This window comes from Myotis daubentonii, chromosome 1, assembly GCF_963259705.1.
Source record: "Myotis daubentonii chromosome 1, mMyoDau2.1, whole genome shotgun sequence".
Lineage (NCBI taxonomy): Eukaryota > Metazoa > Chordata > Mammalia > Chiroptera > Vespertilionidae > Myotis > Myotis daubentonii.
The window spans coordinates 99,145,059-99,159,424 of record NC_081840.1 but is presented as its reverse complement, the minus strand read 5'-3'; the positions used below and the strand labels follow the sequence as shown (position 1 = coordinate 99,159,424).

Sequence of the window (14,366 nt, the reverse complement as noted above, 5' to 3'; positions counted from 1 at the left end):
GGCCAACACAATTACAATTATCCAGGGAGGTCTGAGAAGGCTCCTGCCAACTCCAATCATTCGATACTCACTATTTGATGGTTTTCACATGAACTAAAAGCTAGGAAATACTGAATCATCAGATATGAGAATTTTTATGAGTCTGAAAATCCAGATGGTAGACAAGTAAATATTAAAAATGACTGCTGATACCTAATAGCTGTTCTAGAGTTTACTTGGATGATTTGAAGGAAAGAGCTTTGAATAATATTATTTGTGGGTTTCCTTCTCTTTAAAGGGGCATCATAATAAAAACAACAATGGCAACCTCCACAACAGTAACAATATAGAAACCCAAGGAAAGTTCAGCAACTTGCTATTCCCAATGTCTCTAATGTTTCCATGAGGTTATGTTAACTGGTACCTTAGAACTTAACTAGAGTCTCAGAATAGGTTCCCAATGCATTTGCCGACTAATCAGTGAGATTTGACATGCTCATATCAGCTTTTAGAATGGGCAGTAACCACCAAGAAAGCAGATTGTGTGCCACAGAGTGGCTGGCATGAGGAAGTTATGACAAAGAAATCAAAGTCTATACTGATTGCTGAAATGACTAAAGATAAGATTGTACTTATGAGTAAATTTTAACATCTGATATAAGGTCAATGATATCAAACTTTGTGCCCCTCAAAGTCACATGGGATGCATGTTAAAAATGAAAGTCTCCCTACCCAGGTATTAGGAAATGCTCCACAGTTCAAAACCATTAGTGCAAGCCATTCATGGTATTATGTTGATGAAGAAGGAGAAAAATTGAATCAGGTGGAGAAGTTTGATAAAGAAAGACTTCTTGGAGAAGGTGACTAGAGAACCAAGCTATGAATGGAGAGGACAGGCTTGAACATGCCAGGAGGAAGAGGTGACATAAGTGTGAGAAATGGGGTAAGAACAATGCGAGCTTAAATGGGGGCATATTCAGAAGGAATTGCAAGGGGACCCAGATAGGCCATTCAGAGGTGGGAAGTAGGCAATGGAGAGCCTTCGGAAAGAGGAGATTCATCTGCCTTGAAGAAACATGGAAGGTATTACTGAAGTGCAAGTAGGAAAAGGAATTCCAGATTCTATTCCCAGCCTGACACCAAGCAGGAATACACAATGCTGCATGATCCTGAGGTGGGGAGAGAATACTTCCTTAGGAATGTGGGTGTACTAGCCCAGTCATTTCCCAATAGGTGGCCTGCATGCCTCTTACCATTTCAACCTCTGTTCTGGAACTGTAGACGGTGGGATGAAAAGCTTATAAAAGCCAACTTTTTTTTTTTTTTGAATGATGAAACTCAGTATTGTGATCCCTTGACCTGGTCCATGGCTGCTGGTACAGTGCTACCTGGACTTTGGTCTCCATTATCAGTGTAGGGCCAGCCATCATGTTACAGCCATTTGAAGTGGTGAAACAGATAAACTGCTAGGATGTAAGGTGCAGGGGGATTCAGTGTTGGGAGAAGATGTAAATTGGAGGCTGACATTTTTCATTATTGACATAATATTCCTAGTTAGATACTCAGCTATTACCTGAACCCACTATGCAAGAGATCAATGTCATAGATTTTTGCCCCTACCCTCTCCTAGCCCCTACCTCTCCTACCTCCCACAGTGTATAGTCACTCCATCTCCAGATCTCATCCCTACCTACCACACAGGATTTGCTGAGCAAGTACTAGAGGTCAGACACCAGGGTGGTCAGTAGTCTGGAAGAGATCCCGCCCTCAATAAGTTCACAGTCTAGATGAGGAAATCACCTACATTACACTAAGGATGGAGTCTTGTACATATGCCAAAGTCCTTTTGTTCCACCTTGTTATCACTGACCCTTTTGAGGTTTCCCTACTTTTTTTTATGCTATCAAGTATGTATATATGTCTTATTCATAGAAGATAAGTTCTTCTTGGGTAAAATGAGAGACAGTTCCCTCGGACTGCAGGCCAAGCAAGAGCACAAGCAGAGCTGAAACACACACTGCAGGATTCTGCAAGAACTTCCTTCCTAGAACAGAGAACATTTCCCTCTTCCTTCCTCTTCTTTCTTTCAAAACACCTGTTGCTATGAACTGAAGCAATTAATCGTGACAATGCATGCAAGTGAGTATGTAAACTGGGGTGTCCTAGACAAATGTAAATCATCATATGACTTTTTACATTTACACTGATTTGGAGTGAAGTATTTATTATTGCTTCATGTAGCTAATCACTTATTCAAGTAATTAAGGAAGAGTCAAACACCACCAATTAAAATAGTACCATCCATTTAAGTCAGTGATTGAGTAATTTTCCGCCCCTGAAAAAGGCAAAAGGTCTTTTTAACTTTCCAAAACCTATGAGTATCACTCAAAATCAAATAATCTTTTATCATTAAAGCTATAGACATATTGGGCAGGGGTGCAGGGAGATGGAGGAGGGTATGAGGGAATAAATGGTGATGGAAGAAGGCTTGATTTGGAGTGATGAATACACAATACAGTGTACAGATGATGTATTAGGGACTTGTATACCTGAAACCTATATAAATTTTGTTAACCAGTGTCATCCCAATAAAATTAATAAAAAGGAAAAAAGCTATAGACATTTAAAATTTAAATTGGAAAACTCAATTGCCTATCTACTAGAATTCTAACTTACTCATTCAGATAACTAAGATGTAAAAAATTCAAGCAATAGACTTGGAGATTACAATGTGGTAGACTTTGGTGACTTCAAATGCAAGGACTCACAGTTTATGCTCCATCAAGAAGCCCCTTCCCAGCTCCTGACGTCTTTGTGATGCACAAAGAAAATGTACTCACTGAAAGGACTTTAGAGACAGGAGAGGCAGTTTTAGGGAAATGTCCATAGGGGAGGAATGCATAGGTGATGGACAGAGACATTTCCAATTTACAAGAATATTACAAGATAAGGGGAAGAAGAAATGGGGGGCACTGTGTGAGCTTTGAAACTGATACCATGCACGGAAAAGGGGGAAAATGGCCAAGTAGGAAAAAATACAGGAGACATAAAATAAGGAAGGGTCCAATTAGAAAGCGGGATGAACAAAGAGCAGCCAGCATTTATAAACCCATAGACAAAGAGGCTCACTGGACTGTTATTTTCCCATTTTAGAGAGAGGACTTTTCCTATTTTGGGGACCCCTCCCCAGGGGGAGTTTGTATACACTTGCAATAAACTTCCACACTTTTGTTTAAAATCTTTTAGTCCACGAATTTTATTCTTCAAACTTCGTAAGACAAGAACCTGAGAGGAGAGTCCCAGCTTGCCATTCGGGGTATCATCACTACGGAGGTTTCTCTCTGCTCCTTTGTGTCCTGAACACACAGCTAATCTTTACTCTATCACATCTGAAGGGCAGTCACTTTCCCTTGGCCAGCAAGCTTTGCATTGAGTTTTAGGGGTCTTGTAACGTCCTAGTGGCACCTAACATCAAGCTAACAAGTTCCTTTTGGTACAGGTCACAGGTTCATGTTATAACAAGTAAGTCAAAGGCATAGCCCATGCCTTGGGGCGCCAAGTACTCAATGGAGATGGCAACAGATTTTTAAAACAGGAAAAGAAAGGAGTTTTGCAACAGGAGGGCCAAAGTGATTTGACCTTCCTCTGAACAACAAGAAGCAGACATGGGTCAATTAAAAGAACATAGAAAATGTGGTCAAAACAGACACCTAGCCACCAGCACCTCAAATGTCCTCTCCTGCTGCAAGTCCATGACACAGATGCAAGGCATAGCTCCAGCAGTGGGAGCCATCCCTGTTCACATAGAGAGCAGGTGGTGATGGGCAGTTAGGCCTTTCATACCTTCCTTCCTGGTAGGCTGTCCTGTGCCTGCACCAGGTACATGAATATTCAACTGAAAGGGAAACTAGTGTGTGGTCACCTGCCACATGACTAACTATAGTTCCTCCTCCATCTGCGGATTTCTCACCTGCAGCTTTGATTCATGAGCCATAATTTCTTACCTTCAAGAATGGGAGCAAATCTGAACAAAAACTTCAGTATAGAGACTTTCCCAGTCTCTAGCTCTCTCTCAAGTTTTAGAAAAAACTCAGAAGAGAAAAGATAGATTCAGCTTAAAAGCATGTAGATTTCCCTTGGATGTTAAACTATGGCTATTAACCACCAGTACTCATTAAACCTTATTATTGACGAGAACAAAAAGGCCAAGGAGAGAATGTTACAAATGTAATTCTGGATGAGACATGTATAATGCAGAGGTCATTTAAGAGAGCTCATTCAGTCTAACCCTACATTTTATAGAGAGCGACAGAAGTGACTTGTCCAAGGTCACTTAGCCCATGGGAGATACTAGGGCCCCTGGCTCCCAAGACTCTGTACTTTCCACTGTACCACCACACAGCCTGGTGATACTTCCTCCCTGGCCCACACATGACCTCAGCACTAGAAAGACTTTACTATGAAACACAAACAAGATTCTAAGAGTCTCTAAAATCTCTTGCATTAAAAGGAAACTATTAACCATTTCCTGATAAAGTCCATACTCCATAGCACAAGCCCTGATACAGGACATGACAGAACAAGCTGCACAGTAAGTAGAAGCCCTGGGAAAATGAGATACACCACTCTCCTTTGGGAAGTCACCTCCTGCTTTCCATTCATACCAGAAAGTATGTCTGCCAGGAGAGTGCATATTCTTGTCACTACAGTGCACTAGAATTAACTGAGCAGTACTAGGCCATGTCTCCAGGGTTTGGGCTCATGGGCTCCTTACAGGCCGCAAGCCCACTCACTGCCAGGGCTCTGCTGGGCCGTCCTCAAACACCAGCCTTCCCGGCCTGCCTAATAAGGCCATGTGCAAGTTGACTGGCTGGCTTATAGGTCACCCACTGTTTACTGCACAGACTGGGTTGGCAAGCAAAGCAGGAGCCTACCTTTTGGCAGACAAAGGGTTACCCTTTGGCAAAAACTCTTGAAAGGCTGCACAGTTACTCTATTTACATAATAATAAACTCTGCAGCAGAGGCTGCCAGTCTCTAGACACAGAGCCTTCTGGCAGGACTGAAGGAGCTTCACTTCAGCTGTGGCTGCAGGGAGCTGTGTTGCGCACCTGGAAGTTCTCTGCTTCCCCAGCTCCAGGGGAGAACTCAGTCAATCTTGGGAGCAACTTATTTAGCATGTATTCCGACTCACTGAGGCACCCCCCCTTCAAAAATAGCCATCGACTATCTCCAAATAGATTGCATGTTCTGGGCCCTTAAAAAGGAGTCGCTGGGTCAGGTGCAGAAACAATCCTCAGCATTCCGGAACATAAGCATGTGCCAGCAAAAAATAAACTGTATTTTCAAATAAAAAGGCTAAGCTGTTGGCCAAACCATGTTTAAATACAAACACCCATTATTTTTCATTCTGTTAAGGTCTGGACTTGGAAACTCTCCCTGACCAGGCTCCTCGGGCTTCTATACATATAAGGAAAGGAATACAGCTGGGGATTATGTGCAGCACAGCCATTATTGCACACATTTCCTTTAGCTCGCAACCATCCATCCTTTTGTCATTCAGAAGGCATTCCACCCAATGGTTCACCAGACTTTGATATGTCCCAGCAGAGCTCTGAGCACTACCAGCACCTCAAATTTCAGCAGTAGGCTGCAATGCTGGACCGGCGAGAGGAGGAAGGGCCACGGAGCACAGAGCAGCAAACCTTTGAGGACAGTACTCACCAAACTACTGGTTCTGTGTCACATGGGAAGTCAAATGTATAGACAAAATATGTGGTATGGCAAACAAAACCTAATCTGACAGCCTCCTTATTTCACTCTTCCATTCAGGCTAGTGTCCAGTGTTAACGTTTTATGTGTGTTAATAGATCATCCCTTTACAATTCCTCAGAGCCCCCAAATTTATAATACGACAGCCATTCTTTTGCTACTCAGAGGAATGGAGGTTGGAGTGTCTGAAACCAGAGTTATGAAAAACAGATGCTTAGTCAATGCTAATAACATGTTGGGGATGTAAATATTAGGCTAATTTTTAGTTTTCACTAAGCAGGTTTACCTGTTCAGTCTCTGTGGGATTCTCTGATAGAGAGGTGATCAGAAATTCCTGTCTAAATATTCATGGCAAAAAGAAACAGTGAGGAACCAAAAGCATGCCCCTGTGGTAAAGAGCCTTGGAAAGCAGTCTACTAAAAAAGTAACATCAACCCCTGTATCTTTCCAACATGCCTTTGCCCTCACAACCTTAACTCTAAAGGAATCAGCTTGAACTGGCCTTTACAATCTCCCAATTAGGCAAATAGGAGAGGAACCACAGGTGATCCACAGGTATGGCCAGAATCTGGCTGGTGTAGAGTTGCTCTGGGCCCCTTGGAAAGTAGAGGCATTCACAGTCAGGTGCCACTTGCAACCATTGAACTGGTGGACTTTTTGTGTTTATTTTCCCCCCAAGTAACTAATTTCCCATTATTTAAGAGCACTGTCATTCCCTTCTCTTTTTTAACTGCCAGCTTTTTGGGCTGCTTGATCCTTAATTAGCACTCCTTGAAGATGAGAATGCTGCTGCAAAGGGCAGGTGTGACACTGGAGGGTGACCAGAAGCACCTTGCAATCCCTATAGGCCAAACCTCAGGATGTTAGTATCTGCAAACTAATGGTAGTAAAAAAAAAATGATCAAATAATCAGCAATAACTACTGAACTATAATATTAAATTCATTTTAATTAAATTTAATGTTATAAAAGAAAATTCCTCTCTTCCAGTCCCTGACTCTCTCCTTAACAATAAAGATCTTCCCAGACTTACCCTCCCATTGGCAGTTCTATCTTAAGCTAGGTTGTCCAACAGGTTTCCAGCACAGAGAACAATTCATAGACTTGATTATATTAAACCTGCAACTGACACCCTGTTTGAAAGTATATATGTAGCCAGCATCCATTTAGCTGAACTAGAATCACTGCATTCCCTTACTGAAATTAAAGCTGTAACAATTACACAGGCAGAATGGGTTTTTTTCCTATCAAATCTTCTCCCATTCAGAAGAGAAAAGAGCATATATGCTATTTGATTGGGTGGCAGAAAGTGATTTTGAAATAATTAAAAGCTAAATCTTCATTTGCTACCCATTTATATAATACTTATTTTTTTAAGCACATTATCAGGCTAATTTTATAGATTTTTAAAAAATATATATTTTATTGATTTTTTACAGAGAGGAAGGGAGAGGTAAAGAGAGTCAGAAACATCGATGAGAGAGAAGCATCGATCAGCTGCAATCAAGGTACATGCCCTTGACCGGAATTGAACCTGGGACTCCTCAGTCCCCAGGCCGACGCTCTATCCAGTGAGCCAAACCAGCCAGGGCTATAGATTTATTTTTAACTTGGACACATGCTCACCCTGTGTTAAGTTTACAATATGCTGATAAAGCTTTATACCTCCTCTTGCAGTACTGGTTTAGTCACAGTTACCCACATCTAAGAGGATTGGCTCGTGCTAACTTTTCTTTTATAAAAAGAAGTCATGGAAAACTGGATTCCTTAACTGCACTATTTTGCCCTCTAGTGGCAGAATGGAACTGATGCACTTTACAAAGTCAATTTTACAAACACCACTCTTAATAGAAATCCTCAAGACATTCTTGTTCATAGCAATTTTAATATCTCTTATATATATAAGAGCTTAAATTTTAGCAAATTATTTCATCATCTATTCAACAAATATGTATTGAGTAACCTATAGGCCCTGTTCTGGGGCTGGGAGGCCATGGGAATCAGTGAGGATACAGTGAGAAAATTCTATTCTAGCAGTTAACAACTAAAACAAGGGTATACTATAATGTCCCACATGCCCAGTCACCCTTTATTTTAATGTATGTGAAACATATATTATGTGAGTTAAATATCAAATATTCTGGAAATGCTAGTGGTTTCTCTCATGAACTCCTTGTCTGTTGTCACCTCCCCCCAGGCAGACCCAGAGCTGTCCACGCTGCACCCTCAAATAAGCATCTGTTTAATAAAATAACTGTGGGCTGTGAGTACTCATGGAATCCAAGCTAAGGAGGCTTTATTTCAGCTAAATGAAAGGGTTTTTGCTGTTTCCAGTGGTTCATATTATAAACTAAAATATTGATAGTTATAAAAAGTAAAAGGCCAATATATAAACTGATACAATATTTCCCAATAACATATTCTTGCATATATAAACCTTACAGCGATGTGAACATTTTATTCAGAATCTCACATCTGACAAAATAATAAATTCCAAAGCCACAGAATGCTATTGTTTTACTCCTCCCATCCCCATCTCTTTTAAACTGGCAGGGTCAGAACTAATGTTCCTAAATATGTGAGATCTTTCAGAATGTCAGTGTACAGGCAGGTGTACAGGACACACCAGGGCAGCAGACAGACCATCTAGCCTAACTGGACCACTGACCATGGCTGTGCAAAGCTCTGCACTGAGAAGGGTCCTCACAGTCCCACAGGAGAGGAAACCCAAGTGCTCCAGGTCTGCTCTGGGCACAGGAGGAAGGAAGGGCCGAGTTCTACATGCACACAACATCTCTGCTGCTTTATAGGAACCCTAGATACTGCTCTTATGCTTAGGGCATGTTAAGAGGTTTCTTGAAAACAATGCAAATGCTTTTAAGTGTTTGTTAATATACATCATCTATTTTTCAACATATATATCTTCAAATATGAAAATAAAGCCACTTGAATATTTCACAAGGGGCAAGAAAGTCTCCCAGGAGTATAAACTCTCACAAAAGCTGAATACATGTAGGTCCCCCTTTACCACAATTCCAAAGTGAAAATTCCACCCCTCTCTCCCCTCTGACAGCTGTTCATAGTTTCTTGCTGCCAAGATTTAAACATCAAGGGATCCACAGATACAGGCTCTCTGATAGTTATGTAGGACAGGGCAGGTGGCATTTTGCAAGACCTAATATGATTCAAATTACCAGTAAGCATACACAACCACTGTTAAAATATGTAAAGTGAGCTTTGTTAGATGCAGTGTTCTCTTAGAAAAGAAAGCCTAGAAGATTTTCAAACAACAGTACAAGTAGAATCAAAATTCAAATAATTTATCTCAATGTTTCTTTCACGGGCATGGCTTAGATAAAAGTTCATTCTACTCATTTATATTCTTCCTCATTTTTAGGGCTAAAAAAGGGTAGTATAAATATGATTAATTGTAACTCAGTGTCTAAATTAAAAAATAAAACAACTCATTTACTGATTTGTTATACAGAAGTTTTAAACAAAAGCAGGAGTTTGGATAGCCAAGGTCGAATTCAGTTGTTGACTATGGTAATCCAATCTTAAACATATCTTGAAGATTGTGGCCCTAATCTCTATTATACCTAAATTTTTTTTTTAAATATACTTTATTGATTTTTTACAGAGAGGAAAGAAGAGGGATAGAGAGTTAGAAACATCGATGAGAGAGAAACATCGATCAGCTGCCTCCTGCACACGTGCATGCAACCAAGGTACATGCCCTTGACTGGAATCGAACCTGGGACCCTTGAGTCCGCAGGCCGACGCTCTATCCACTGAGCCAAACCAGTCAGGGCATACCTAAATTCTTTGATAGGGGCATGTAGGAGGCAATTGATAGATGTTCCGCTCTCACATGGATGTTTATCTTGCTCTCTCCCTCTCCCTTCCTTTCTCTCTAAAATACAATTAAAATATTTTAAAATAATAAAATAAAATTTCACACTATTTTAAAAGTACAAACAAGGCACAAACTGTCCCAGAGTCCTCTGTGGGCTCTGACAGGCACTAGCAGTTGGAAGTAAACTGGTTAGTACCTAAAGTTTGCCCTGAGACCTTCATGTGAGGAATATCCCTGAAGTTTCCAAAATATTTCAGTTGTGGAACCTGAGGACATTTCTCACACCCTTCCTGCCTTCCAGAAGGTTTCCAGGTCAAGGGAACCCACACATGAGGTCTCCAATTACCTGTTCCATCAAAAACCCAGTTGTCTTCACTCAATACTGACCAAGCTGATTATCAAAACCAACATGTCAACTGCCTGCTAGTCCCTACTTCCCTGCTTCCTTTATTGTGGAGAGAAATTCACAGTGTTTGGGCAATACACCTCCCACACAAACTCTCTAAGGAAAAGAATGATACATTATGAAGTTTCCCAATTAGCAATATGATACAGGGGTGGGCAAAAGTAAGGGCACTGTGCCATTGTGACATTCTTTTGAATTAATAAAGCCATTGTAATAATCACAACCTGCATGTCTTTTTCCATAGGAACAACTGTAAACCTACTTTTGTCCACCCCTGTATTTTAGACAACGTGTCAAATTTTACTAATAATATTTAACATGATATACATATTAAGCTATTGTCAATGCATATATTACATAAATCCTATAGGTGTTTTTTTTTTAGAGACAACAGGTCCTATGTACTGACTACAAACCCTATCCTTGAAGATTCAAGAGCCCTTTTATTAATGTACTAGAGACCCGGTGCACAAAAATTTGTGCACTGGTGGGGGGGGGGGTCCCTCAGCCTGGCCTGTGCCCTCTCCCAGTCTGGGACCCCTCAGGAGATAACGACCTGCTGGCTTAGGCCTGCTCCCGGGTGGCAGAGGGCAGGCCCAATTCCTAGGTGCAGCCCCGGGTTGGGCTCAGAGCAGGGCTGATTGGAGAGTTGGGGCGCCACCCCCTGTCATGCACAGAGCAGGGAGACTGGGAGGTTGTGATGCCACCCTCAGTCACGCTCAGGGTAGGGCTGATTGGGGGGTTGGGGCACCGCCCCCTGTCACACTCAAGGCAGGGTCGATGGGGAGGTTGCGGCGCCACCCCCTGTCACGCACAGAGCAGGGCCAATCAGGGGGTTGGGGCGCTGCCCCCTGCCACACTCAGAGCAGGGCCCATCAGGGGGGTTGGGGCTCCGTACCCTGTCACACTCAGAGCAGGGCCCGTGGGGGGAGGTTGGGGCGCCACCCTCTATCACCCACAGAGCAGGGCCGATCAGGGGGTTGGGGTGCTGCCACTGTCACACTCAGGGCAGGGCCGATCAGGGGGTTGGGGAGCTCCCCCCTATCAGGCACAGAGCAGGGCCAATCAGGGGTTGGGGCGCCGTCCCCTGTCACGAACAGAGCCGCAGGGTGATCAGGGGGTTTGGGCACTGCCCCCTGTCACGCTGCTCCAAGGGGATAGAGGCCTGGTACACGGGTGGGGGCTGGCTGGTTTGCCCTGAAGGGTGTCCTGGATCAGGGTGGGGGTCCCCACTGAGGTGCCTGGCCAGTCTGGGTGATGGGCTGAGGGCCATTTTCAGGCTGGCGGGTGACTGAAGCTCCCAACCACTCCTTTTTTCCTTTTTTTTTTTTTTTTATTCTTAGATTTATGGCTGTCACTGGAGCTGAGAGCTGGCTTTAGCTGTGAGACCTCGCTGCTGAAAGCAGGTTTCTGGACTTTGTTTACTTTCTGTATTTGAAACTTTGTTGCAACTCCAGCTCTGAGATCCCGGCTGACTGAAAACAGGTTTCTGGGGTTTTGTTTAGCTTCTATATTTGTAACAATGTTTCTTAGCAGCTCAGAGCCCAGCAGTGGCAGGCGGGGAACGTTGGAGTCCTCTGTCACTGAAGCAAGCAAGCCTCCTGTTCGTGTCAGTAGCCTGGCTGCCGGCCGCCATCTTGGCCGGCAGTTAATTTGCATATCGCCCTGATTAGCCAATGGAAAGGGTAGCGGATGTACGGCTAATTACCAAGTTTCTCTTTTATTAGATAGGATACTCAGTATTACCAAGCTTGCTTGTCTCCTCGCCCAGCCCCTGCCGAGATAATGATGAGAAGCTTCTAGAACAGTGGTGGGAAAACTTTTTGACTCGAGGGCCACAATGGGTTCTTAAACTGGACTGTAGGGCCAGAACAAAAGCATGGATAGAGTGTTTGTGTGAACTAATATAAATTCAAAGTAAACATCTACACTAATAAAAGAGAAACATGGTAATTGGCGTACGACCGCTACCCTTCCCATTGGCTAATCAGGGAGATATGCAAATTAACTGTCAGCCAAGATGGCGGCCGGCAGCCGGCAGTCAGGCAGCTTGAAACTAACATGAGGCTTGCTTGCTTCAGTGATGGAGGACTCCAAAGTTCCCCACCTGCCTTGCAGGCCTCTGAGCCTGCAGTTTGAACATTGTAACAAACATAGAAGCTAAAAAAAAACCCCAGAAACCAGCTTTCAGCGAGCTGGGATCTCAGAGCTGGAGTCAGAGCTGGAGTTATACATTGTTTCAAACCGAAACAAACCAGATACCTACTTTCAGCAGCGGAGGCCTAAGAGCTGGAGCTTCAGAGCTAAAGCTGGCCCAGAATAAAAAAAGAAAAAAAGGAGCAGTTGGGAGCTTCCGTCACCCACCAGCCTGAAAACAGCCCTCAGCTCCTCACCCAGGCTGGCCAGGCACCCGAGTGGGGACCCCCACCCTAAAAGGGGTGTGACCAGCTGCAAACAGCCTTCATCCCCTCACCCAGGCTGGCCAGGCACCCCAGTGGGGACCCCCACCCTGATCCAGGACATCCTTCAGGGCAAACTAGCCGGCCCCACCCATGCACCAGGCCTCTATCCTATATAGTAAAAGGGTAAATGCCTCCCGGCACCGGGATCAGCGTGACAGGGGGCAGCGCCCAAACCCCCTGATCGCCCTGCGGCTCTGTGTGTGACAGGGGGTGGGGCCATAACCTCCCTATCTGCCCTGCTCTGTTCATGACAGGGGAAGGCGCCCCAACCTCCTGATCAGCCCTGCTCTGTGCCTGATACGGGGGAGCTCCCCAACCTCTGATTGCCCTGCGGCTCTGTGTGTGACAGGGTGCGGCACCCCAACCCCCTGATCGACCCTGCTCTGTGTGTGACAGGGTGCGGCGCCCCAACCTGCCCCCCCACCCCGATGGGCCCTGCTCTGTGTGTGACAAGGTAGAGCCATAACCTCCCCAATCGGTCCTGCTCTGAGCCCAACCAGGGGCTGCACCTAGGGATTGGGCCTGCCCTCTGCCACCCGGGAGCAGGCCTAAGCCAGCAGGTCGTTATCTCCCGAGGGGTCCCAGACTGCGAGAGGGCACAGGCCGGGCTGAGGGACCCCCTCTACCCCCCCCCGGAGTGCACAAATTTTTGTGCACTGGGCCTCTAGTCATTACATAAAAGGGTACGATCTTTTTTTTTTTTTTAGTTTTATTCTTTTCAAACGGGCCGGATCTGGCCCACAGGCCATAGTTTGCCCACGGCTGTTCTAGAAGGTTAAGGCCACACTAAGAGGGGAGGGAGCTGGGGCTGGTCCAGTGGTGGAGGACCCCTTAGCATCTCCTTAGTATATCTTTGCTGCCCAATATCTACTAAAGCAGGAATTGGAAGTCCCATCAATATTGGTTCTCCTGGAATTTGGGATTCTCCTGGGAGGAGCCCTGGAGGAGACACACTTGCTGCAGTGAAGGCTTGGGGGACACAGTGTGGAAAGGGCCCCAGATTTCAGAGCACACAGTGCCCTGAAAGCAATGACACTTTTATTTATTTACAAAGGATAGTGAAATGGGAACATGTGGGTGACAGTTATTCAGTTGAGTAGCAAAGAAACTGAATTCCATTCATTCCTCTAAATCAGTGGTTCTCAACCTTAGCTGCACATTAGAATCACCTGGGAATCTTTTTAAAATCCTGATTTCTGGGCCTCATCCTCCGGAAATTCTGTTTCTTTGTTATGGGGTGAGGCCACAACATTAGTAACAAAGAAACAGAATTTCCGGAGGATGAGGCCCAGGAATCAGGATTTTAAAAACATTCCCAGGTGATTCTAATGTATAGCCAAGGTTGAGAACCACTGCTCTAAATAGTTTATTAGTAGGAAAAGAACAATGAGTAATAAAAAAACAGAAAAAAAAAATACCTTTTGGGTGGGCAAAACTTTTAAACTCATTTGTTCAAGACAAAAATAGATACTGCAGAGATAAAAGGCCTGCGGCTCATCCTTGTACTCGATTCCAGTACTTCTCGGTCACTTGCAATCTCCAAATGCCTGGGGGTTCTATGGGCTCAGTTATGCTCCACCTTCCTTGGCCCTGAGCACAGAATGAGGGCGCCTGGCAATAATTGGACTTGCAGATGAAGGGACCCACTTCACGTAGCTGCCCTCCCTCTGGCATCCGCATGCACCACCTGGTTTTCCTTAACTTTAGGTGGGATTTTGGCCACAGGGGAAAAAGCCACTGTCCTTCCTGCTCTAGTGGTTGTATAACCAACCTGTGGGCTCATCACTCTGCAGGCCTTGCTCAGGGACCACTTCAGAACTTCCTTTAAAAATTTATTTTTTAATAGAATTTATTGGGGTGACATTAGTTATTAAAATTATATAGGTTTTTGGT

The 14,366-nt window shown here is 44.2% G+C and overlaps 1 protein-coding gene across 25 annotated transcripts in view; it reads right to left on the bottom strand.

The window, feature by feature from the left end:
- The window catches only part of SVIL (supervillin), a 265,091-nt gene that overhangs the window by 122,984 nt on the left and 127,741 nt on the right, over window positions 1-14,366 (bottom strand). The window lies entirely within an intron of this gene.